Genomic DNA, 24081 nt, shown 5'->3' on the forward strand with positions numbered 1-24081 from the left:
ATTATAAGACATTACCTTTCTCTTTGCAAGGGATAAGCTGAAATGATGGAAATGGCTAAAAATAATTTATAAATTTATAATTTATATTATATATTATATTATTTATAATTATAAAATATTGTTTCGGTTGTTAAAATACTAAATGCTTGATGGATTTTTTTCTTATGCGGTAGAATCTTTAAGAAACCTTTGACCCTGATAGTGGAATCAACTATGGGAAGGGGTTAAAGTCAGGAAAAAGTAATAATAATTCTTTAGTAACAAGTCTGTACTCTAATGGGCTTCCCAGGAGGCACTAGTGGTAAAGAACCCGCCTGCCAATGCAGGGGACAAAAGAGACGTGGGTTTGATCCCAGGGTCAGGAGGATCGCCTGAAAGAGGGCATGGCAACCCACTCCAGTATTCTTGCCTGGAGAATTCCATGTAGAGAGGAGCCTGGTGGGCTTCTGTTCATAGGGTCTCGAAGAGTCGAACATGACTGAAGTAACTTAGCATTCATGCACACACTTTTTTTTTTACTTAAAAAAATCTTTTTTTTAATTAAAATATAGTTGACATAATATTGTGTTAGTGTCAGGTGTACAGCAAAGTGATTCAGTCAGATACATATATATATATATATATTTGATATAACACATGATATATTTTCCAAGTATTCTCAGTATAGTTTGGAGAGATGAAGAGACTAGAGGGTCTCTTTTATACAGCTTAGCCCTCACTTGTATCTTGAGATAAAAAAGGAGGCTGGAAACTATTTCCCCTCCCAGGGAAGCCACCTGTTCTTTGGGCATCACCAGGGCAACCATCTTTTCAGGGAAGTCTCTCACAAGAGAGGCCCCAAGTGGGAGCCAGGCTCTCTACTGGGTGTCTGTGTGTGCAGGTGTGCTGAGTCGTAACCAACTCTTTGCGACGTGATGGACTGTAGCCCACCAGGCTCCTCTGTGCATGGGATTTCCCAGGCAAGAATACTGGAGTAGGCAGCCATTTCCTCCTCCAGGGGATCTTCCCAACTGATGGATGGAACCCGTGGCTTTTGCGTCTCCTGCATAGGCAGGTGGATTCTTTACCATTGCACCACCTGGGAAGTCCCTAATCCTCTTATTAATACTATCTCTAGAGGTATTTCTGTTACTGCCATTTGATGGGTGCAGGAGTTTAGGCTCAGGGAGGCAAGACCACTTATAGGAAGGTCACACAGCCCCTTGTGACAGAGTCACATACTCTGGGAAGTGGGTGTTTCTGATGCCTGCGATGGAGAAAGAGGCAACAGATATTTATCTAGGCCTTTTAAATCACTATGCTAAGCAGTGGATTAAGTCAGGGTGTCTCGGAGGAGTGGAGAGACCTGAGAATTGGTAGAAGAGGAAATTGAGATTTTGAAAGGGTGCTGTTTTCTTTGGAGAATAGCGGCCATGATATCTGTAGAGTGGAAGGCAAAAGGACTGATTTACTCCTTCTGATTGTGTCTGGACACTGGACAGGAGACGAATAACGTACCCAGCTTGAATGAGACTCCTCAAAGTAGGGATTGTGCCCTGGGGGAAAAGGTTGCAGTCTAGGTGATGAGTAGTCTGAGAAGATGGAGAATTTCTTTGATAAATAGGAGAGTGGAGGCTAGTATTGTTTGGTGGGATGGGGAGGAGCCGTATGGTGAGGAGGTTGGACATGTTGCTATAAATGGACCTCTAGTCAGGGGTTCCAGTGGGGAATTGACTTGAGGAGTCAGGGGGTGGGCGTAGGGGGTAGATCTGGGTTACCCAGAACTATCCTCGGAGGTAGATGTCAAGGGTAATGATGAGGTGAAGACTCTGGGTCAGGATTCTGAATTGATGGCAGTGGCCTTGGCTGCAGGCTTTACACTTAAAGATCCACTTATAAATCCCTCTCAGCTCCCCATCCCTCTCCAGTAATACTCTTAGAACTGACTGGTTCTCAGGCAGACGCTCCAGAGAAGGTGTGTCTTTCTCCTTCCCACACCAGGACCTGATGACAGACATCTGATCTTTGGTCAGCTCATTGAGGTGCTACTGGAGCCAAGTGCAAAGGATCTGATCTCAACAGTCCCATCATTTCATAACAAATAGAAAGGGAAAAAGTAGAAACAGTGGCAGATTTTATTTCTTGGGCTCCAAAGTCACGGTGGACGGTGACTGCAACCATGAAATTAAAAGACTCGTGCTCCTTGGAAGAAAGCTATGACAAACCTAGACAATGTATTAAAAAGCAGAGAACATCTCTTTGCCAACAAAGGTCCGTCTAGTCAAAGCTGTGGTTTTTCCAGTAGTCATGTATGGGTGTGAGAGTTGGACCGTGAAGAAGGCTGACCACTGAAGAATTGATGCTTTTGAACTGTGGTGTTGGAGAAGACTCTTGCGAGTTCCTTGAACACCCAGGGGATCAAACCAGTCAACCTCTAAAGGAAATCAACCCTGAATATTCATTGGAAGGACTGATGCTGAAGTTCCAATACTTTGGCCACCTGACTCATTTGAAAAGACCCTGATGCTGGGAAAGATTGAGGGCAGGAGGAGAAGGGATGACAGAGGATGAGATGGTTGGATGGCATCACCGACTCAATGGACATGAGTGTGAGCAAGCTCTGGGAGATAGTGAAAGACAGGGAAACCTGATGTTCTGCAGTCCCTGGGGTTGCAAAGAGTCAGACAGGACTTAGCGACTGAACAACAGCAATGAAGCTGCAAAGGGCAACTGCCAAATCATGTTAGGACCATTTATCAAACACTTGCCCTGTGCTGGACATTATAATTTATGCTTTTCAGTCATTTCTCTTCACCTGTATACCTCACAACAATTTTTCCGTGTGAATATTTAAATTTCATTTAGCAGTTGGGATGCTTAGGATAAACGAGGGGAAAATTTGCTGGAGGTCCCAAAACCTGTAAATAGCAGAGGTTGGGCTTAACTTCGTTTGTGTGATTCTAAAGACGGTGTTCTCTCTGACTGACACTTGGGCTGTCACGTTTCAGGCTGGAGAAAAGGGTCTAAGCATGTGGTCTACACACCAGGCCTGGGAGCTCTTTGGTTGGAATGAGTGAACAGATCTCAGATCCTGCACTCCTTGAGGGTGATATTGTCCACAAGGAGGCAGCAAAGTGCACCTATTACAGTGTTTTGTGGCCCTAACCAAGGGCCGGAGTAGGTGTGATTATTAACATTTTGTAGGGCAGGGAGAAAAAAAGAGGTCTAACAATGCTCCTTGGGGGTGGGGTAGGGAGTCCCTCAGTCGTGTGTCCAACTCTTTGTGACCCTATGGGCTGTGTACCCTACTAGGCTTCTCTATCCATGGGATTTCCCAGGCAAGAACAGTGGAGTGGGTTGCCATTTCCTCCTCTAGGGGATCTTCCCTACCCAGGGACTGAACCCATGTCTCCTACCTCTCCTGGATTGACAGGCAGATTCTTTACCGCTGAACCACCTGGGACACCGTTTCTTTCCTCCTACCTCTGGGCTTTCTTTCAAGGTAGGAAGAAGTTCCCACTTTCATTCCCCACACTATGATCTCACATCCTCAGCTGCATTCTGTGAAGCTCAGGAGCATTGTGTGTCTTTTGGTTGTCTAGTAAGTGTTCCTCAAGGAGACTCCTGTCTTCCTTTCTTCTGAGGGGCTTTGGGCCCATGAACTGGCTTAAGTCTGGTAATTGGTTGAGGGTCCACAATTCTTTATTTCTGACTCAGGTATGACTTCTTTTTGCCACCAATACTTACTCTAAACAAATTGGACATTAGAAGGGCCATCACCTATTTCAGTCCTACGGACATTACGATCAACTATCAAAAGTCAAAGGTCTCCATGGCTCAGACTCTTTTGATTTCTTTCGGTTCTTTGCCTACATCTTACTTGTCTTCTGTGATTTTGTTGTTGTTCAGTTGCTCAGTTGTGTCCGACTCTTTGCGACCGCATGGAGTGCAGCACACCAGGCTTCCTGGTGCTTCACCATCTCCCAGAGTTTGCTCAAACTCATGTCCATTGAGCTGGTGATGCCATCCAACCATCCCGTCCTCTGTTGTCCCCTTCTCCTCCTGTCTCAATCTTTTCTAGCGTCAGGGTCTTTTCTAATGAGTCGCCTCTTCGCTTGAGGTGGCCAAAGTATTGGAGCTTCAGCTTCAGCGTCAGTCCTTCCAATGAATATTCAGGACTGATTTCCTTTAGAAATTGACTGGTTTGATCTCCTTGCTGTTCAAGGAACTCTCAAGAGTCTTCTCCAATACCACAGTTCAAAAGCGTCAGTTCTTCAGCACTCAGCCTTCTTCATGGTCCAACTCTCACATCCATACATGACTACTGGAAAAACCATAGCTTTGACTATATGGACCTTTGTTGGCAAAGTAATGTCTCTGCTTTTTAATATGCTGTCTAGGTTGGTCATAGCTTTTCTTCCAAGGAGCTAGTGTCTTTTAATTTCATGGCTGCAGTCACCATCTACAATGATTTTGGAGGCCAAGAAAATAAAGTCGGTCACTGTTTCCATTGCTTCCCCATCTATTTGCCATGAAGTGATGGGACTGGATGCCATGATCTTAGCTTTTTTAATGTTGAATTTTAAGCTGGCTTTTTCATTTTCCTTTTTTACTTTCATCAGGAGGCTCTTTAGTTCTTCTTCACTTTCTGCCATAAGGATGGTGTCATCTGCATATCTGAGGTTATTGATATTTCTCCTGGCATCTTGATTCCAGCTTGTGCTTCATCCAGCCTGGCATTTTGCATGACATACTCTGCATATAAGTTAAATAAGCAGGGTGACAATATACAGCCTTGACGTACTCCTTTCCCAATTTGGAACCAATTTGTTGTTCCACGTCCGGTTCTAACTGTTACATCTGGACCTGTATACAGGTTTCTCAGGAGGCAGGTAAGGTCGTTTGGTATTCCCATCTCTTTAAGAACTTTCCATAGTTTGTTGTGATTCACACAGTGAAAGGCTTTAAGTTCAGTTCAGTCACTCAGTCATGTTTGACTCTTTGCGACCCCATGGACTGCAGCACGCCAGGCTTCCTTGTCCATCACCAACTCCCGGAGCCTATTCAAACTCATGTCCATCACATCGGTGATGCCATCCAACCATCTCATCCTCTGTCATCCCCTTTTCCTCCTGCCTTCAATCTTTTCCAGCATCAGGGTCCTTTCTAGTGAGTCAGTTTTTCATATCAGGTGGCCAAAATATTGGAACTTCAGCTTCAGCATCAGTCCTTCCAATGAATATTCAGGGTTGAATTCCTTTAGGATGAACTGGTTGGATCTCCTTGTAGTCTAAGGCACTCTCAAGAGTCTCCTCCAACATCAGAGTTCAAAAGTATCAATTCTTCAGTGCTCATTTTTCTATAGTCCAACTCTCACATCCATGCATGAGTACTGGGGGAAAAAAAAAGGTTATCCATACATGACTACTTTTGAGTAAAGTCAAAGGCTTTAGCATAGTCAGTGAAGCAGAAGTAGATGTTTTTCTGAAATTCTCTTGCTTTTTCTGTGATCCAGCGGATGTTAGCAATTTCATCTCTGGTTCCTCTGCCTTTTCTAAATCCAGCTTGAACATCTGGAAGTTCTCGGTTCACATACTGTCGAAGCCTAGCTTGGAGAATTTTGAGCATTACTTTGCTAGCATGTGAGATGAGTGCAACTGTGCGGTAGTTTTAACATTCTTTGACATTGTCTTTCTTTGGGATTGGGATGAAAACTGACCCTTTCCAGTCCTGTGGCCACTGCTGAGTTTTCCAAACTTGCTGACACATTGAGTGCAGCACTTTAACAACATTATCTTTTAGGATTTGAAATAAACAATGTGATTAAATGCTACCAGTTGGCTCCTACCACCCCAGAATCTTATTATCCTTGTTAAATTCAGAGACTCCAGTTTAATAGCAGCACTTCCCCATCTCATTTCTAACCTTTAGAGAACAGCCACCATAGCCCTTCTTATAGAAGCTGTAATTCCTTCCCCAGTGCCTTTCTCAAAGCTGTAGTGGAAGGAGTATCCTCTGAACCATTCTGGGGACATAGTTAGAGATATCTGAACAAGTAGTGCATAATAAATCCACTTAAGCATGTCATTTTTTCCAAAGCCTTTGGATCCCTTGATCATTATACCAAGAAGCTTATGAAACTTCAGGTTCATTTACTGTAAAGTCCTTTTCACTCCAGGTTTAGGATCATTTGTAACTGCTCAAGCTAACACACTAATTTCAGAATCTCTGCTTAGCGCACTTAACTAATTTCAGTGGGTCCAACACTGCATTTCTTCTTCCCAGATCCTGTACAATTTAAAATCCACTCTTTTGCACATTACTGAGGCCCTTTCAGTATATACTGACAAAGTATTGCAGCTCTTGAGGTGTGCATTGGCCTTCTTGTGAATCACGCTTCACGGCTTACCTCCGGGGCCCTGCTGGGACTGGAGTCTGGATACTGGTCTAGAAGTAATGAGAGGCATGATCTTCGAAGAAGATCAACTGTTTGATGCTAGGTGACCACCTCACAGGAAGACATGGGTTCTTCTGATGGGAGATAACTGACGTCCTCAGACTGTGGTAGGAGGAAGGGCTGCTTCTACTGGCAAAGGAGGATCAGTAAGAATTTAGGGGTTCCAAGGTCCCCAGATTCATTGAAATCTGCTCCCATATTCCTGTCCCAAATTTTAAGTCATATTTCTTCTCAATCGATGTCCTAACCTTAACATAAGAAACCCTGCAAAGTTGAGAATTCAACTTGTGTTGTAATTCAGCCACCCACAGGATTAAATTTCATGTTTGGTTTTTGGAAACCTTGGTCTTATCGTCCAGGATATCCTTATCTTTCAGGACAGTTATAAATCCTTAAGTGCATCAGTTTTTTCCCCACACATTCTTCAGTACACTTAGAAGCACTCATTGACTCACAAACATTTTTACTTTCACTAAAAATCTTCATTGGTAGCAATGAATTCACTCAAATCCTTGCCTTCTATTAACAGTTGATTACACATTATCACTTTGATGTCTCCAGGTGATACTTCAAGTAATTCTTTTGCATATCATAAGCTACTACTGTCTCCTCTACTGTTGCCTGCCTAACTATATTAGGAAATCAGTTCCAGATAACCCAAAGCTAACTTAGAGAACCATCCTTAAGTTTCTGTTTCCTGGAATCACTTTTAGCATCAATTTCTGTATCAGTGAGGGTTCAATCAGGGAAACAACCACTGTGAATAGTATGAAATATGGGATCTATTATAGGATTTGAAAGTGAAAAAGTGAAAGTGTTAGTCACTCAGTTGTGTCTGACTCTGCGACCCCATGGACTGTAGCCCACCAGGCTCCGTGTCCATAGGATTCTTCAGGCAAGAATACTGGAGTGGCTAACCATTCCCTTCTCCAGCGGAATCTTCTGACCCAGGGATCAAACCCATGTCTCTTATGTCTCCTGCTTTGGGAGGTGATTCTTTACTACTAGTGCCACCTGGGAAGCCGGACTTAGACCTTATGCAGTTGTGGTAAGGGATGGAGCACTTTCTGGAAAACTGGTGCCTTTGTGTCTGGTGGAGGCCTGAGGCCACTGAAATCAGTAGGTCCAGGAGCTGGGAACAAAAGCTGACTGTGAAGCAGGGGAGACTGGGAACAAACTGGGATCACATCTGTCTCTCAGTGCTTCCAACTTTATGATGCAGGTAACCTTCCTTCAGCAGGTCCAGGGCATGGAGAAGACAGAAGAGGACATAATGAAGGGAGCTAGAGGAGCTTCAGGCGCCAACAAGGTACACTGACAAGTCAGTAGCAACAAAGTGAACTGCCGCAGGGTGCCCTATAGTGACCTTAGACCTCAGTGATGCTGTTTTGCTTTGAAGGGTGAAATCTCACGCAGTTTTCTCTTACATCAAAATCCACATCCACACAGGGAAGAGAATTCTGGGAAATGCAGCTCTGATTTAGCTGAATTAACAAAGGAGTTAGCCACCATAGAAGAGGTTGAATTTGGGGTTGATTTTGAAAATAGAGCTAATAGCAGTTATTGATGGATTGTATTTGTTAGATGAGTGAGGGGATTATTTGGACATTTTTTGTTGGAACGGTTTTCTTTAACTCAAAATTTTTATTCCTTTTTTGGAGTAAAACAGGCTCTTTACTCTTTACAAGATTCTTTTCTAAAACTTATTTCAGTTGTTTATTTTTATTGACATGTAGTTGACATACGACATTATAAAAATTACAGCTGTACAGTATAATAATTCACAAGAATTACTTTTTCTCTTGCATCCATAGTGGAAACTTTAGCAGCAGACATTAACTGCTCCCAGTTTGTCAAATAGATGCATCATTTTTTAGGCAATGTCTATTCTGTTAGTTATGCTCTCATTTTTAATCCAGATTATGTTCTCTGTCTCGCAGTTATATAATGGCTTTGATAATTCACCTCTCATAGTTCTAGAAGCACTTGAATACTGTCCCAGTCAGTTGCCATTATTCACATCACTCTTCAGGGCACTGTGGTTTCCTTATTAATTCAAGATGAACATTTGGTCCTAATCTTCAGGAATCAGACCACCTCCTTCTTGTTGAAGCTCTTTCCTCCGATGATTGCTGAGCCACCCTCTTTTCCTGATTTCCTTCTTGCTTTCTCAGCCTTTTTGTCAGTGCCTTCCTTTGGTTTTTTCTCTAGCGTGGTATCACTAGGGCCCTCCTTTTTATTTTTCTCTCTTGCTCTGCAAGAAAAATTCCACTATTTCAGGAGATAGTGCCACTCGTCTGGTGACTTGCAATCTACATAACAATACTGGCTACATGTTGAGCCAGTATCATTATGTATACTGTATACATAACAATATATACTGTATATATAATACTGTATATATAATATATATATACACAGTATATAAATGTATATACTGTATGCATAACAATAGTATAGTTGGCATATACTGCTACCATATGCCATTCAAGTGTGTGTGTTAGTTGTTCACTCGTGTCCAATTCTTTGTGACCCCTATGGACTATAGCCCACTCTGTCCATGGAATTCTCCAGGCAAGAATAGTGGAGTGGGTTGCCATGCCCTCCTCCAGGGGATCTTCCCAACCCAGGGATCGAACCCGGGTCTCCTGCACTGTAGGTGGATTCTTTACTGTCTGAGCCACCAGGGAAGCCTACAAGAGTTACTAATATATGTAGTCTTTAATTTAAAAAATTATGATCCTACAATCTCTGGTAAGAAACCCTTGATATGGGCATTATCCCAATTTTCCAGTGAGGAAGCTAAGGCTCAGAAGTTTAAGATTTTGCTCAAGCCCGTAAATAAGTGGATTTGAACCAAGGGCTATCTGACTTATAAGTTACTGTCATAACAACTACCATTTATAGCTGCCTAAAGATCCAGCTCAGATCTCCTCATTATAAGACTTGAATATCCAGTGGCATGCAGGAGAGCCATTACTTAAATGTACCCTATTATTTCAAGCTTAAAACATATAACTCCATTCAATCTCATGTGCCATTCCACCAATTCCAACCCCAACCCCATTCAAAAAGTACACACCTCCTCTGGTATTCCTTATTATTTTCCAGGTAAAAAAAATCTCAAAGATTTTTATTCTAAAGACCTCCATCTCCTGCATTACTGGCTTACCAAGTCCTCCAATGTTGAGGTCAGAGGCATCTCCCATCACTGTGGCTCCAATGTCATTTTCCACTTCCTCCCTGAACTCCTGGCACTGTTCTTGCCATTTCATAATTGGCTGTCTGTACTGCTGCCAAAAGGGCATCCCTGGTGGTTCAGTGGTTAAGAATCCACCTGTAAAGCAGGTGACGTGGGTTCAATCCCTGGGTTGGGAAGAGTCCCTGGAGGAGGGAAAGGCAACCCAGTCCAGCATTCTTGCCTGGAAAATCCCATGGACAGTGGAGCCTGGCGGGCTACAGTCCATCTTAAAGTTGCAAAGAGCTGGACATGACTGAAGCAACTGAACACACATGTACATGCACTGCTGCCAAAATTATCTTCTGAAAAAAATCGATCTGGTCCTGTCAGTTTGCTTTAAAACTTCTTTTGATTCCATTTTGCCTGCAAAATAAATCTTAATCTCCTTGGTATGCCACACAAGGCCCTTGATGATTGGCCTGGCCTATCTTGCAGTCAGCTATTTTTCACGCATGTACTAGTGATTACTTTGCAGATGGATTATAGATGCCATAGAGATGCAGAAAATACAAACATTTCCCAACTTGACTGAATTCATTTTGAATTTTTATCATTTTGACTGTTTTTTCAATCAATGAATACTTTAAACACAACTATTATCAGGCAGAGATGTATTTTTATATTTGGTAGGGAAGATATTCTCATATTATAAATATTGGGAAACCAACTAGATAAATTCTCATGAAATATGTCTTCCAGGATTCAGAGTTTATTTCAAGAAACTCTTTTAGGCTAAGTTATTAGAAAGATATGGACTCTAAATTTCAAGGGTATACTTGGACTGAAAATTTTATTTTTCTGTGTATTGAAAGGGAGTACTGGGAAAGATTATAAGTTAGGATGGTGAAGGAATACATGCCCTAAAGCCTATAAAAAGCAGGGAATGATTTTTTTCTTCTCAATAATTCAAATAAAAAATTTTAAATGACCTTGCTCCAATAGGGGAATAAAGGCAGAGTTGGAAAAGGGCATGATTTAGTGAGAAATGTCATACTGTGAAACTCTGTCTTCTATTACAACCTGTGATAAAAGGGAGGATAGAAGCTATTTTCCATCCTAATGAAGTCATAGTTCTTCAGCAATGCCCCCAAGACACTGTCTTGTGTGGTCAGTCTCCCAGTGATGAAACCGTGTGGGGAGAGTGGCCTGAGGCTTCAAACATGTTTGACTTCCAGTCCTAAGCATGCCCTCTGACCTTGAACAAATCAAAGCCCCGAGATGCTCTTTTTTGTTCTTCAAATGCGAATGAAATACACAATGGCAAGGTTTCTGTGAACTAGGATTGATCTGCAGGGAATTATACAGGTCCATTTGCTTTCTTCAGTGCCATGCTTCTAGCTGTCTCCTGTGTTTAGTGCTTCAACCTCTGGAAGTGTCCTTGGAGCTGCCTGTGGCCAGTTGATGAACAGATACGGAAATTCAAGACAGGTCCTATAGGTTGTCTGCAGTGACATCAGAAAGGAGCTGCACGATGGGTCCCTGCCCTGTATTTTTACCCGTTCATTGATTTAATTCCAAGTGATGAAGAAACCAGATGCCAATGAAATAAGATGGAGGTAGAAAATTGGAGTGGATGTAGCAGGCATTCAAAAGCCTACTTAATGCCAGTGCTGTGCTGAGAGCTGGTGGACAAAGCAGCCAGCTTTCCTGAGGTGCTCATGGCCTGGCAGCGGTGACACAGACATAATCCAACATCTGTAGGACAGATTAGACTAGAATAATACCAAGTGCTGCGGACCCAGAGGAAGGAGAGATGCATTTCTGCCTGGAGACGAAGTAGAGTGTGGGGGCGGTAACCGGGAGGGCAGTCCGCCAGTGCACCAGTCATTAATGCGACACAGATCTGCGGAGCAACAGATCTGCTCCAGTGAGCTGCTGCGTCCTGCTACCACATCTGAGAACAGGAGAGAGAACCTACTAATAATGTCCAGTCGCGGAGTGAGGACATGTATAAGATGCAGGGGAAATGACAATGCTAGGCAATAATTTCCTCTAAAATAGATGTGAACAAAAGCAAAAGCAGCATTATGTACGGTGCAGAGAACCAGGCAATCTCTGAGTGGCTGGGAGGGGCTTGTTGTCTGTGGAAACCCGTCTTGTTTGGTCACGTTTCTTTTCCTATGGCCAGATGCATAGATGCAGCTTTACCCCTCACCCTCTCCCTTTTCCTCTGCTCCTTTCTTCTTTTCTGCACACAGCTCCCTCCTCCCCAGCCCCTTTTTTCTCTGGACTGCTGGTCTGAGGGAGCATCTATCTAGTGGCTGCAGAGGCTCCGCCTCTTTAAGGTCGGTCTGCCAGGATCTTGCAAGAATGGGATAATTTGCAGTCAGCACTAAGGTATCCAGACAAGCAGAACCTGGAGCAGGAGGGACGGGCAGAGAGCAGGCTGAGAACAGCTGAGGGCTGCCCTCAGCCCCTTTGGTACAAGCCCGCATCTATTTATGCATCACATCCTCTGTACAGCTTTGAGTTATCTATTAATGTAATCAGAGAGTAGGTCAGTGGTGTTCAAAGTCAGTTAGTCGTCAGAATCTGCAGCAGGGCTTTTAAAAGATGTAATCATCCGGGCCACACAGAGATCCATAGAAGTGGAACTCTTTGGTTGGAGATCAAGTGTGAGAACATTTTATAAAGCTGTATACAAATTACTTATAATGTAGATTTAGGGCTGAGAGTCACAGAAATTAATTCAGTTTTCTACGAAAATACAGTTCTCATGAAATGTTATTTTTTGAGCTACCAAAAGGGGAAGCTGAAAAACCAGCTCCTTTCACATATGGAGTGAAGCTTACAGATAATAAATGGCTAGGAAAATTGAAATTTCAAAATATAAGGAGCTTAAGTAGTGGGTTTTATTTTTTAATATTTCCCCTCTTAAGTTTGTGCAAACTTATGGGAGTAGTTGGAAAGTCTTTTGCTTATGTTCTCTAGTCTGGAGGGTGGGCAGGCTATTCTGACCCACGTGTAAAATGTCTTTAAAAAAATAATTGTGGTGGTGCCTGGATGTTAAATATTAACTTTTGCCCAATAATGATAATAATGTGTGCTAAGTCACTTCAGTCATGTCCCACTCTTTGTGACCCTATGGACTGCAGCCTGCCAGGTTCCTCTCTCCATGGGATTCTCCAGGCAAGAATACTGGAGTGGGTTGCCAGGCCCTCCTCTAGGAGATCTTCCGGACCCAGGGATCGAACCCATATCTTATGTCTTCTGCATTGGCAGCCGAGTTCTTTACCACTAGCGCCACCTGGGAAGCCCCAGTGGTGGTAATAATGGCTGACGTTTTAAAAGCTCTTGCCATGTCAGATGTTCTGCTAGATCTCACTAGTTCTTTGATGACCTCTAAACCTACAGCAGTCTGGAAGGTTGTTAGGTGGCTTCCACCTGACAGGTGAGGAACCAAGCAAGGTTTACTGTCACCTAGTTTGTAAGTGATAAAGTCAGGATTCCAAAATGTGTATCTCTGATTCCAGAGTCAAGAATCTCAAAGCGAGAACTTGTGAGAGAACAAAGCTGGGTGCAGAAGGCTGGCCAAACAGGAGACAAAAGTGAGAATCCTTGTGTATGTAGACCAAAGATGTCTGGTACTAAGGAGACCAGAACAGGGACAGGAGGTGGATGGGATGATGGCCAAGACAAGGTATGAGTGTTCTTGCCCATTTACCTGTTCTAGATTAAGACTCCTTTCCCCTTCGTTAAAAATATATATATATATATTTATTTATTTTTGGCTTCCCTGGGTCTTCAATGCTACATGGACTTTTTTCTAGTTGTGATGAGAGGGGGCTACTCTGTAGTTGCAGTGCACGGCTTCTCTTGTTGCAGAGCACGGATTCTAGGCCAGGCAGACCTCAGAAGTTGTGGTACATGGGCTCAGGAATTTTGGGCCCTGGGCTGAAATGCACAGACTCAGTAGTTGTGGCATACGGGCCTAGTTGTCCCGAGACATGTGGAATTTTCCTGGACTAGGGATCGAACCTGTGTCCCCTGCATTGGCAGGCGGATTATTTACCACTGAGCCATTAGGGAAGCCCTAGACACCTCTCCCCTTAGCAGAAACAGTTGGCCTGGAGGTGAATCTTGACCTGTGCTCCAGTGAGCACACCCAGGTGTGGAGGAGTTGAGCCCAACAGTACAGCATTCCACTGAGATGCCAGTGATCCACCACTTGTGGGAGGAAGCAGACGGACTTTCTGACTTTCTTTCGTCCACCAGTAGAGTTCTCAAAAATCCTCTTGGAGCTCCTGGGCTTGTAAATGACCACCTTTCCTGCATTAGATTTTTTTTTTTTGAGCACCTGCATATGGCTGGAAGTTTGCTAAGCACTGGATTGTGTCAGTGGTTCCAGGAGGAAAGGGGTGTTAAGAGATGGCAGAGAGAAAATGTAGTTTGGGGTTAGAGGCTGTTCTGTGTGAGGGAAGGTGGAGATTGGCTCTAGGCATGTTCCAGCGGGGCTAGATAGGTAGCCAAGCTATGTAATCAGCTACCTGTGTAAAGAGAATGTAGAAGAGAACTTGGCTGCCGTTGGGCACTGGAGAGAGAGAGAATGGTAGGGATATACTTGGCAGCTGGAAGTAGAATCCTTGACTTGGTTAGGTTGAGTTCAACTAGGTTGAATGTGACTGAAGAGTTGGCTAAAATTAAGGCCATAGTCATGTTTTCCTGGGGCCTTTGATACTGAAGATGGTGGAACATCATGTATCAGTCAGGGTCCTCTAGAGAAACAGAACCAATAGATTTGTGTATTTATTGTAAATAGATTTATATTAAAGTATTGGCTCATGCAATTATGTGGGAGAATGACAAGTCTAAAATTGATGGGGCAGGCTAATATGCAAGAAACTCATATTGCCTAAAAATAGGCAAGATTTCTATCTTGAATCTTGAGGCAGAAGTCTCCAGAAATCTGTTTTTGCTTCTAAGGCCTTCAACTAACTGGACAAGGCCCATCTATTAATACATCATCAAAAGTAATGTGCTTTACTTAGTCACCTGATTGTAGAAATTAGTTACACCTGCAAAACTGTTTCACATCAAATCTCTAGACTGTTTGATCAAATGACTGCGTGTCATGGTTTAGCCAAGTTGACAAATAAAATTTAACTACCACAGCACCCTTAGGCTGCCTGCTGATAGGAGTCAAGGGGTATTGTTGAGACGAGACTCTCTATGGCTGTGGTGTCATGGTAGCCCTATAAAGTGGATTTGCAGCCATACATGGACAGCAGTGGTCTTTTCAGGGTGGCAGGAACTAGTGGCCTGCTTTTGTTTGCCAGCTGTATAAACTTTTCCTCAAGAAGCCCTCTAGGCCCTTCTGATCTCAGAACTCCCCCAGATGCCAGTGGGGTTGCCAAGGAGCAATATCATTTTTCTGCTGCCTGAAGTAGGTCTGTTGCTGCCAAGTTTTCAGATTGGAGGATTTCCTGGGCTGGGCAGTTTCCTAGATGGGATTTCTGCTAGGCCTGTTTGAATGCTGGGAATATAACAAAGGGTGAAATCAAACTACCCAAAGGCCATCAACTGGCCTAAATCAGTGCTGAACTTTAGAATCATTGGGGGATCTTTGTCTAGGGCAGGATATCGATGGTTTAAAAATTCCCCCCGTTGATTCTAATATACAGCCAGAGTTGAGAATCCTAGCTATCTTAGATTGGTTATCCTAGAAGCAGACCTCAGACCAAGCATTTCCCGTTTATTTATAAAGGATGTGTTCCAAAGAGAAACCAAGAAGGCAGTGGGGAGGCAGGACAGGAAAGGAAAAGAAGCCAGGCAAAGATGCTATTTCAGGGTAAGTATCAGTCTCCTCCCGATCCCACAGGAAGTTCTGGAGCATAAATTATACCCACAGTTTGTCCACCCGTGAGGAAAATGATCAGGATTCCCCTACTTCTTCTTCAGTCAATTGTTATCTTCAGGGTTTCCAGGAATAAATATAACTCCCCACCACCACCCTGCCCAGCTACTTCCTATGCTGTGCACAGGCAAGGTTGCTCTGGTGCCCAAATCAAGCCTCTGGAGGTGACAGGTACCTGCTGTTAGTGGCAAGACCCTCAGAAATTGGGGGATTAGAATATAGAGCTGCTAGAAGAGATCCCAAGGGGATTTTAATGAGAGCATTAAGAGTTTCCATACACTAAAAGAGTGGTTATTATTACTATTTCTGGGTCTGCCATAGTTGCTAGGGGTCTGCATGAGGTAGTCAGGGGAGCCTATTATAAAGTTTCTTCTTCAAGGACTCAAAGACAGCACTGATTGTTGATTATACTTAGCGAATGTCCAGACCTATGAAGGGTCTGCGATCTTGCCCCTACTTGCAAACTAACAAGTTCACCAGACATTTCATGGATGCTGGCAGAAGATATGATGCCTCTGGATCAGAGACAAAGGATTTAATTACGGGTACTAGCAGTAGTCAACTCTCAGCATTTTTTTGCAGCAGTTCCCTAAACCCAAATTCCCACAGGGTAGTGAAGAGGGCTAGGTGACAGCTACGCATGCATAGAGTAAGTTGTGTTACAGAGAGGAGCCACAGGCTTAGAGAACCTGAGTCTTATTTTATAGTGGGAAGGAAGTTAGCAAGCAAAATCTCCCTTTGCTCTAGAGGGAGGAACAATCTTTCTTTCCCAAGACTGTTCACTACACAAGTGTTTTTGAAGATAGCTAATGCAAAGGCAGTCAGTGAATCTGTTTGCAAGACCTGCAGAAAGTGAGAGACATTGAGATAACCATCTCCGACAACAGTAGGCACAAGGGCAGGGGGATGTTTTGTGTCTGCTTTCTTTCTTCCTGATTCTGACATGTATTTTTGGAGAAAATCCTTTCCCTGATACACATGTGTGGGGTTTTTGTTTGTTTGTTTCTCTTCTGATGGCCTTGATAACTTTAGCAACTCTCAAAAGCTTTTTATTTACTTTATCCTTATTTAGCTTTGTGGTTATTCCAAATATTATCACTTTACCATACTATGACAGGAAACTTACTTGACCTCTTGACCTGGGTTCTGTATCTGAGGACTAAGTAAGGTTGTCTAAATAGGCTCTAAGGATCTTTCCAGACACAGGATGAAGACTTAAACATATATGAGATATTTGGGAGCATGGTAATTTTAGCAACAGGGAAAGAAAAGAAGACATTAATATCTACAAGAACAAACAACTTAATTTCATTTAAAGTCATAATGTTGCACAATGGACCAGTTATTTGTGTCATAGAGGAAGAAATTAGACTCAGAGCTCTAAGTCACTTGTTCAAGGTCATGGAGCTACCAACAGTGTTGCCAGGATTTGAAGCTAAATCCGTTTAAATCCAGAATCTACTTCTAGTCACCACTTTCTGATTCTAGAGCCAGACATCCTGGAATGCAAAGTCAAGTGGGCCTTAGGAAGCATCACTATGAACAAAGCTAGTGGAGGTGATGGAATTCCAGTTGAGCTCTTTCAAATCCTGAAAGATGATGCTGTGAAAGTGCTGCACTCAATATGCCAGCAAATTTGGAAAACTCAGCAGTGGCCACAGGACTGGAAAAGGTCAGTTTTCATTCCAATCCCAAAGAAAGGCAATGACAAAGAATGTTCAAACTACGGCACAATTGCACTCATCTCACATGCTAGCAAAGTAATGCTCAAAATTCTCCAAGCCAGGCTTCAGCTGTATGTTAACCATGAACTTCCAGATGTTCAAGCTGGATTTAGAAAAGGCAGAGGAACCAGAAATCAAATTGTCAACATCCATTGAATTGTCAAAAAAGCAAGAGAGTTCCAGAAAAACATCTACTTCTGCCTTATTGACTACTCTAAAGCCTTTGACTGGGTGAATCACAGCAAACTATGGAAAATTCTTCAAGAGATGGGAATACCAAACCACCTGACCTACCTCCTGAGAAATCTATATGCAGGTCAGGAAGTAACAGTTAGAACTGGACATGGAACAGAAGTCTGATTCCAAATAGGAAAAGGAGTACATCAAGGAGTATGTTCCCCTGCTTATTTAACTTATATGCAGAGTACATCATGTAAAATGCTGGGCTGGATGAAGCACTAACTGGAATCAAGATTGCCGGGAGAAATATCAATAACCTCAGATATGCAGATGACACCACCGTTATGGCAGAAAGTGAAGAAGAAATAAAGAGCCTCTTGATGAACGTGAAAGAGGAGAGTGAAAAAGTTGGCTTAGAACTCAACATTCAGAAAGCTAAGATCATGGCATCCAGCCCCATCACTTCATGGCAAATAGATGGGGAAACAATGAAAACAGTGAAAGACTTTGTTTTTGGGGCTCCAAAATCACTGCAGAGGATGACTGCAGCCATGAAATTAAAAGATGCTTGCTCCTTGGAAGAAAAGCCATGACCAATGTAGACAGCAGATTAAAAAGCAGAGACATTACCTTGCCAACAAAGTCCATCTCGTCAAAGCTATGGTTTTTCCAATAGTCATGTATGGATGTGAGAGTTGGACTGTGAGGAAAACTGAGCGCCGAAGAATTGATGCTTTTGAACTGTGGTGTTGGAGAAGACTCTTGAGAGTCCCTTGGACTGCAAGGAGATCCAACTGGTCCATCCTAAAGGAAATCAGTCCTGAATATTCATTGGAAGGACTGATGCTGAAGCTGAAACGCCAACACTTTGACCACTTGATGTGAAGAACTGACTTATTTGAAAAGACCCTGATGCTGGGAAAGATTGAAGGTGGGAGAAGGGGACGACAGAGGATGAGATGGTTGGATGGCCTCACTGACTCAATGGACATGAGTTTGAGTGAGCTCTAGGAGTTGGTGATGGCCAGGGAAGCCTGGCCTGCTGCAGTCCATGGGATCGCAAAGAGTCGGACACGACTGGCGACTGAACTGAATGAGAGATCCTTCCGTACAGGATGGCATCCTGATGATGCTGAAGAGCTAGTGACTTCGTGAGGAGGATAACAGTTTTCATCTTTACTTTTTATGACAGGACATTATGGAAGCTTAAATTGTACTATACTATAATTGGGATGCCTTTACTCCAGTTCCCTTATCAAAGCCTACCAAGGGAGCCAGGCTTGTTTTAATTGAATTACTGAAAATAAAGTACAATATCTGATCTATTTATGTAAGCCCTAGACTAATCTCCTTTCCACCACCCATTGTCACCCACACTACACACACATGCTGCTGCTGCTGCTGCTGCTGAGTCGCTTCAGTCGTGTCCGACTCTGTGCAACCCCATAGACGGCAGCCCACCAGGCTCCCCCGTCCCTGGGATTCTCCAGGCAAGAACACTGGAGTGAGTTTTCATTTCCTTCTCCAGTGCATGAAAAGGAAAAGTGAAAGTGAATATGCTCACACAAATACAAAACCAAATTTATTTTTTAGCCCGTATATACCATTGTTGTCAAAGACCACATCCTTGGAACGCCCTGCCCTTGAAGTTGAATAAGTGATGAAAGTTGAAAAATGACTTAAAAAAAAATAAGATATGTTGACTCTCAACTTTTAAAGTATGATATTTTTTTTAAATATAAGAAAATTACAACTCCACATGATAACAGTTATATGATTTTGTATTCCATTGATTGAAAAGTACATGAATAAAACCAACATGAGTTCAGTAAAGCTTTGAAATGAGATTTTATTTTCTTCATATCAACAGCATCTATATCCATCTGAAAAATAATCACTCATATGTGTGTGAGAAATAGCTAACTTCCAGGGAGGTTGGACCAGTTGTTAAGGGCCTTGGGGATATAACAAGAAGATTTGGAATTTATTCTTCAGGCAAAATGGAGTCAAGGAAGTTTCAAAGCAAAGTGGCAGAGTTCAATTGATTGTTTTTTTTCTGAAAGATAATTTTGGGAGCAGTGCAGAGAGCCAAATGGCATATGGGAAAACGAGTAGCAGAAGGTTGGTTAGGAGATAGAATACACCAGGAGCCACAGTGATACGTGGGTACTCTGACCTGGGCACCAGAGGACTTGGGGGCCAGCTATGTGTGGCATATGCCAGAGAGGGCATGTGGCTGCGTGCATGCTAAATTGCTCAGTCGTGTCTGACTCTGCAACCTCATGGACTGTAGCTCACCATGCTACTCTGTCCATGGGATTTTTTAGGCAAAGATACTGGAGTGGGTCACTCTGCCCTCCTCCAGGGAATCTTCCCCGCCAGGGATAGAACCTGTGTCTCTTACGTCTACTGCATTGGCAGGCAGGTTCTTTCTTCACTACTAGCACCACCTGGGAAGCCCAGAGGGCATGGCTGAGAGTATTTGTAAACTTGGAAGCTGTGTTAGAGGGTGAGCCCATGAATGAGACTTGTTCCATTTGAGGGGAACCATCCCACCTGCTCCCTTTCCCTCATCTTCTCATGCGGTTGGTACCACTTCCTGCAGAGCTTACCCTGTAAATACATCATCCCTGCAGATGCAGCATCATCTCCACCTTCTCATTGTTCCCTGCTTCCCAACAGTTCACACTCTAGCTCTCCTTCCCACTGCTTCCAGAGATATTTATCTTAAAACACAATGCATCTATGAAGGACTGTGTTATAATTCTGCTATGAGCTTGTATAGGATGCACATGAGACCAAGAGGTACTGTCCTAATTTGTCTAAAATGACAGAAAATAAATATGGCAATATACTACTGTATCTGGAAATTAGAAAGTATCTTCTTGAATATTGTATCCTGTTTTGTTTTGTTTTTTTTAACCCGTCAAATGGGTTGAAAGCAATGAGTACACTGAGGAGTTGAGAGGCAACCGACAGAGTGGAAAATTAAGGATCAGAAGTTTACATTCGCAAACCTGCATTTCAAATACTAAAAAAAGAAATTCTGTTAGACCCTAGATTGAAAAGGTGAGATAACAAATATGACTATCATTTGTGAGTTCTTGCCATGGACACTACCCGGGCAGGTCTGCCTTCTCCTTGAGGCACAGTGCTAAGGAACCCACAATGAAAATGTTTTCGTTTCTTTTACAGTCAGGAAAAAGTGAACATTGAGTTCAAAGAAAATATTTTTTTTTAAACGCTTTTCTGATTTTCAGTTCAACTTCTTAACTGAGGTATCCTAGGTCTTCTGGAGAGATGCTCTGTTTTTTTTTTTGGCAATTGATTTATAATGTTGTGTTAGGTTCAGGTGTAACAAAGAAAATAGTTTAACATGTAGTATTAATAGACTTGTCTGTGCATCAACACAATTGGAAAATATAAATGTCAATATTTTTATAAAGGTAAGGATCCATGAAGGCAAAAGTGCTTCAGTTCAGTCCAGTTCAGTTGCTCAGTCGTGTTCAACTCTTTGCGACCCCATGGATCGAAGCACGCTAGGCCCCCCTGTCCATCAGCAACTCCCAGAGTTTACTCAAATTCATGTCCGTTGAGTCGGTGATGCCATCCAACCATCTCATCCTCTGTCGTCCCCTTCTCCTCCTGCCTTCAATTTTTCCCAGAATCAAGGTCTTTTCCAATGGGTCAGTTCTTCACATCAGGTGGCCAAAGTATTGGAGTTTCAGCTTCAACATCAGTCCTTCTGATGAACACTCATCCTAAAGGGTCTCCTTTAGGATGGACTGGTTGGATCTCCTTGGAGTCCAAGGGACTCTTAGAGCACTTGAAAATCTTTATATGGACCCATATCTGGAGGCTCAGACCTGCCCTGGGAATCTAGTTCATTGTTTTCTAATCTGTGAATCATGGGCTCATGATTATTGCTCTCGTAGTATTGTTTGTAGACTGAGTAATAATCTTTGAAAAACAACTGTGTACCTTTATGTTGAGTATGATAGGAATTTAAAGTATTTCTAACATCATTCTTTCATATATATTCTCAGCAATGATTACCAAGAAAATAGCTGCTATGATTTATATCTGGAAAGAGTCCTTGTAATTTTGTGCTGTTAGAAAATTGATCCATAAACTGGCATGACTGAGAAATACTGATACAATAGATGAGAGAGTCAATTCCTAGGCAGATTGATAAGAAGTCCTGAGGTCCACAAGGAGAGAGGGGTCTGGAATTCTCAAGGAGGGGAAAGGACAAACTTTTTTTCCGTCTACATTCCTTAGGATTATATAACAATAATGTATCCTGCTTGAGGACAGTTTCTGAAAAAAACTTTCTGGCTAATCCTGTAATCTTAAAAAGTAAATTATGGGAGTGGGTCTAGTAAGGTCTCTACAACCTCCAGACATTCTTTTGATTCACTGTAATAAGTAATTAAAAAGTATATAACTCCATTGCTAACACTAGTGTGGGGGCACTCTTTCTGCCCCCTTCTGATTTCTATGTTAGAAGCTTTCTCTATCTCTTTTATACTTTAGTAAAACTTTATTACACAAAAGCTCTGAGCGATCAAGCCTTGTCTCTGGCCCCAGATTGAACTCTTTTCCTCTGGAGGCCAAGAATCCCAGCGTCTTTTGTGGTTCAGCAACAACCTTTCATAGAGCTGTAGCAACTTTATCAGCATTTAAAAAAAATCTTAATTATTATACCTAACACTCTCTGGGCTGGGCCAGAGTGCATTTGTTTAGACAAACAAGTACCGCACAGTAAATCTGAAAGAGGATGACTAGCCCTGGCCTTTACTTGAAAGGTAAGGATTCTTCTCTGAGTCTTCCATGGCTCACTTAAAGTATCGAAAAATATTGAAAAATTCTTATAGCTGGGTCACCAAATTGTAAATGGAGTTGAGTTTGGAAAAGATAGGCATGTATAGTTTTCTTTTGTTTTTAATTTTTAAAAGACAGAGTATTTATTGTTTTTATACTAAAGCCATCTGTCTTTGATTAGTACCTCTAAGTTATCAGTGATGTAGGTAATATACCAGTCTTCCATCATCATAGAAGCTCTTGTGGTAGAAGGAGAATGGGCTCCAGATTTGGACAAAACTAAATTGAACTTTCTCTGGTTTGATATCCTTGCAAGACTATTTAATTTCTGTTGAGCATCAGTTGTTTTTCTCTGCCTATAAAAAGAGATAGAGTATTTTTTCCCCAGACATTTCTCATTCTTATTGAGCCATCTTTTGGGTTCACTATCCTCTTGTTATATCAAACACCAGATTGAGAGGTGAGAAAGTAAGTACAATTTTGTCCAGAAAGCAGGTTAGCATTAAAAAAATTTTTTTTTCTTTTTTTAGTTAAAGTACAGTTGATTTACGATGTGGTGTGAGTTCCTGGTGAACAGCAAAGTGATTCAGTTTATATAAATGTATTTTTATATTCTTTCTCATTATGATTTACTATAGGATATTAAATATAGTTCCCTGTGATACACAGTAGGACCTTGTTGTTTATCTGTTTTATATATATTAGTTTGTGTCTGCTAATCCCGAGCTCCTAATTTATACTTCCCGCACCCTTCCCCTTTGGTAACCATAACTATGTCTTATGTCTGTCAGCCTGTTTCTGTTTTATAAATAAGCTCATTTGTATAATATTTTAGATTCCACATATAAGTGATGTCATGATGTTTGTATTTCTCTGACTTACTTTACTTAGTATGATAATCCTGAAGTCTATCCAAGTTTCTTCAAATGGCATTACTTCATTTTTTTTTAAGGCTGAGTGGTATTCCACTGTATGTATATACATGTATATGTATCCATTCTTTATCCCATTCATCTATTGATAGACTGTTTCTGTATATTGGCTATTGAAAATAGTGCCGCTTTGAACATTAAGGTGTATGTATCTTTTTGAAGTAGAGCTCTTGGCCCTTCTGGATATGTGTCCTGGAGTGGGCTTGCTGATTGGTGGCTCCATTTTTAGTTTTTTTTTTTTTAATTTTTATTGAAGTATCGTTAATTTATAGTGCTGTGTTTAATTTCTGCTGTACAGCAAAGTGACTCAGTTGTACATATATATATGTGTTATTTTTCATATTCTTTTCCATTATGGTTTATCACAGGATATTGAATACAATTCCCTGTGCTATACAGTAGAACCTTGTTTTTTATCCATTCTAGTGAATATATGTGATAATTTATATCTGCTAATTCCAAACTCCCAGTCCATCCTCTCCCACCTTCTCTCCTCTTGGCAACCACAAGGCTTGGTGATCTATATCTGAGACTCTGTGTCTGTTTCATAGATAGGTTGATTTGTGCTCTTTTTTTTTGGCTGTATTTTAGATTACATATATAAGTGATATCATATGGTATTGTCTTTTGCTCTCGGACTTACTTCCCTTAGTACGATCATCTCTAGGTCCATCCATGTTGCTGCAAATGGCATTATTTCATTCTTTTTAATGACTGAGTAATATTCCATTGTTTATGTGCACCGTATGTTTATTCATCTGTTGATGGACATTTTAGGTTGTTTAATGTCTTGGCTATTGTAAATAGTCCTGCTATGAGCATGCTGCTGCTGCTGCTGCTGCTAAGTCGCTTCAGTCATGTCCGACTCTGTGCGACCCCATAGACAGCAG

The 24081-nt window shown here is 42.0% G+C and overlaps 1 protein-coding gene across 4 annotated transcripts in view; it reads left to right on the plus strand.

Moving 5' to 3' along the window:
• Nucleotides 1–24081, plus strand: part of ASNS (asparagine synthetase (glutamine-hydrolyzing)) — a 148063-nt gene that overhangs the window by 83888 nt on the left and 40094 nt on the right. Inside the window, exon 4 of one of the 4 annotated variants that reach the window (XM_010839733.1) lies at nucleotides 7674–7745. The exons of the other annotated variants lie outside the window; for them this stretch is intronic. The gene's annotated coding sequence lies outside the window, so the exon portion shown is untranslated. The remainder of the gene's footprint in view (nucleotides 1–7673; nucleotides 7746–24081) is intronic. 4 annotated transcript variants of the gene reach the window in all.

This window comes from Bison bison, unplaced genomic scaffold (assembly GCF_000754665.1).
Source record: "Bison bison bison isolate TAMUID 2011002044 unplaced genomic scaffold, Bison_UMD1.0 scf7180017864134, whole genome shotgun sequence".
In the NCBI taxonomy this organism is placed as follows: Eukaryota; Metazoa; Chordata; class Mammalia; order Artiodactyla; family Bovidae; genus Bison; species Bison bison.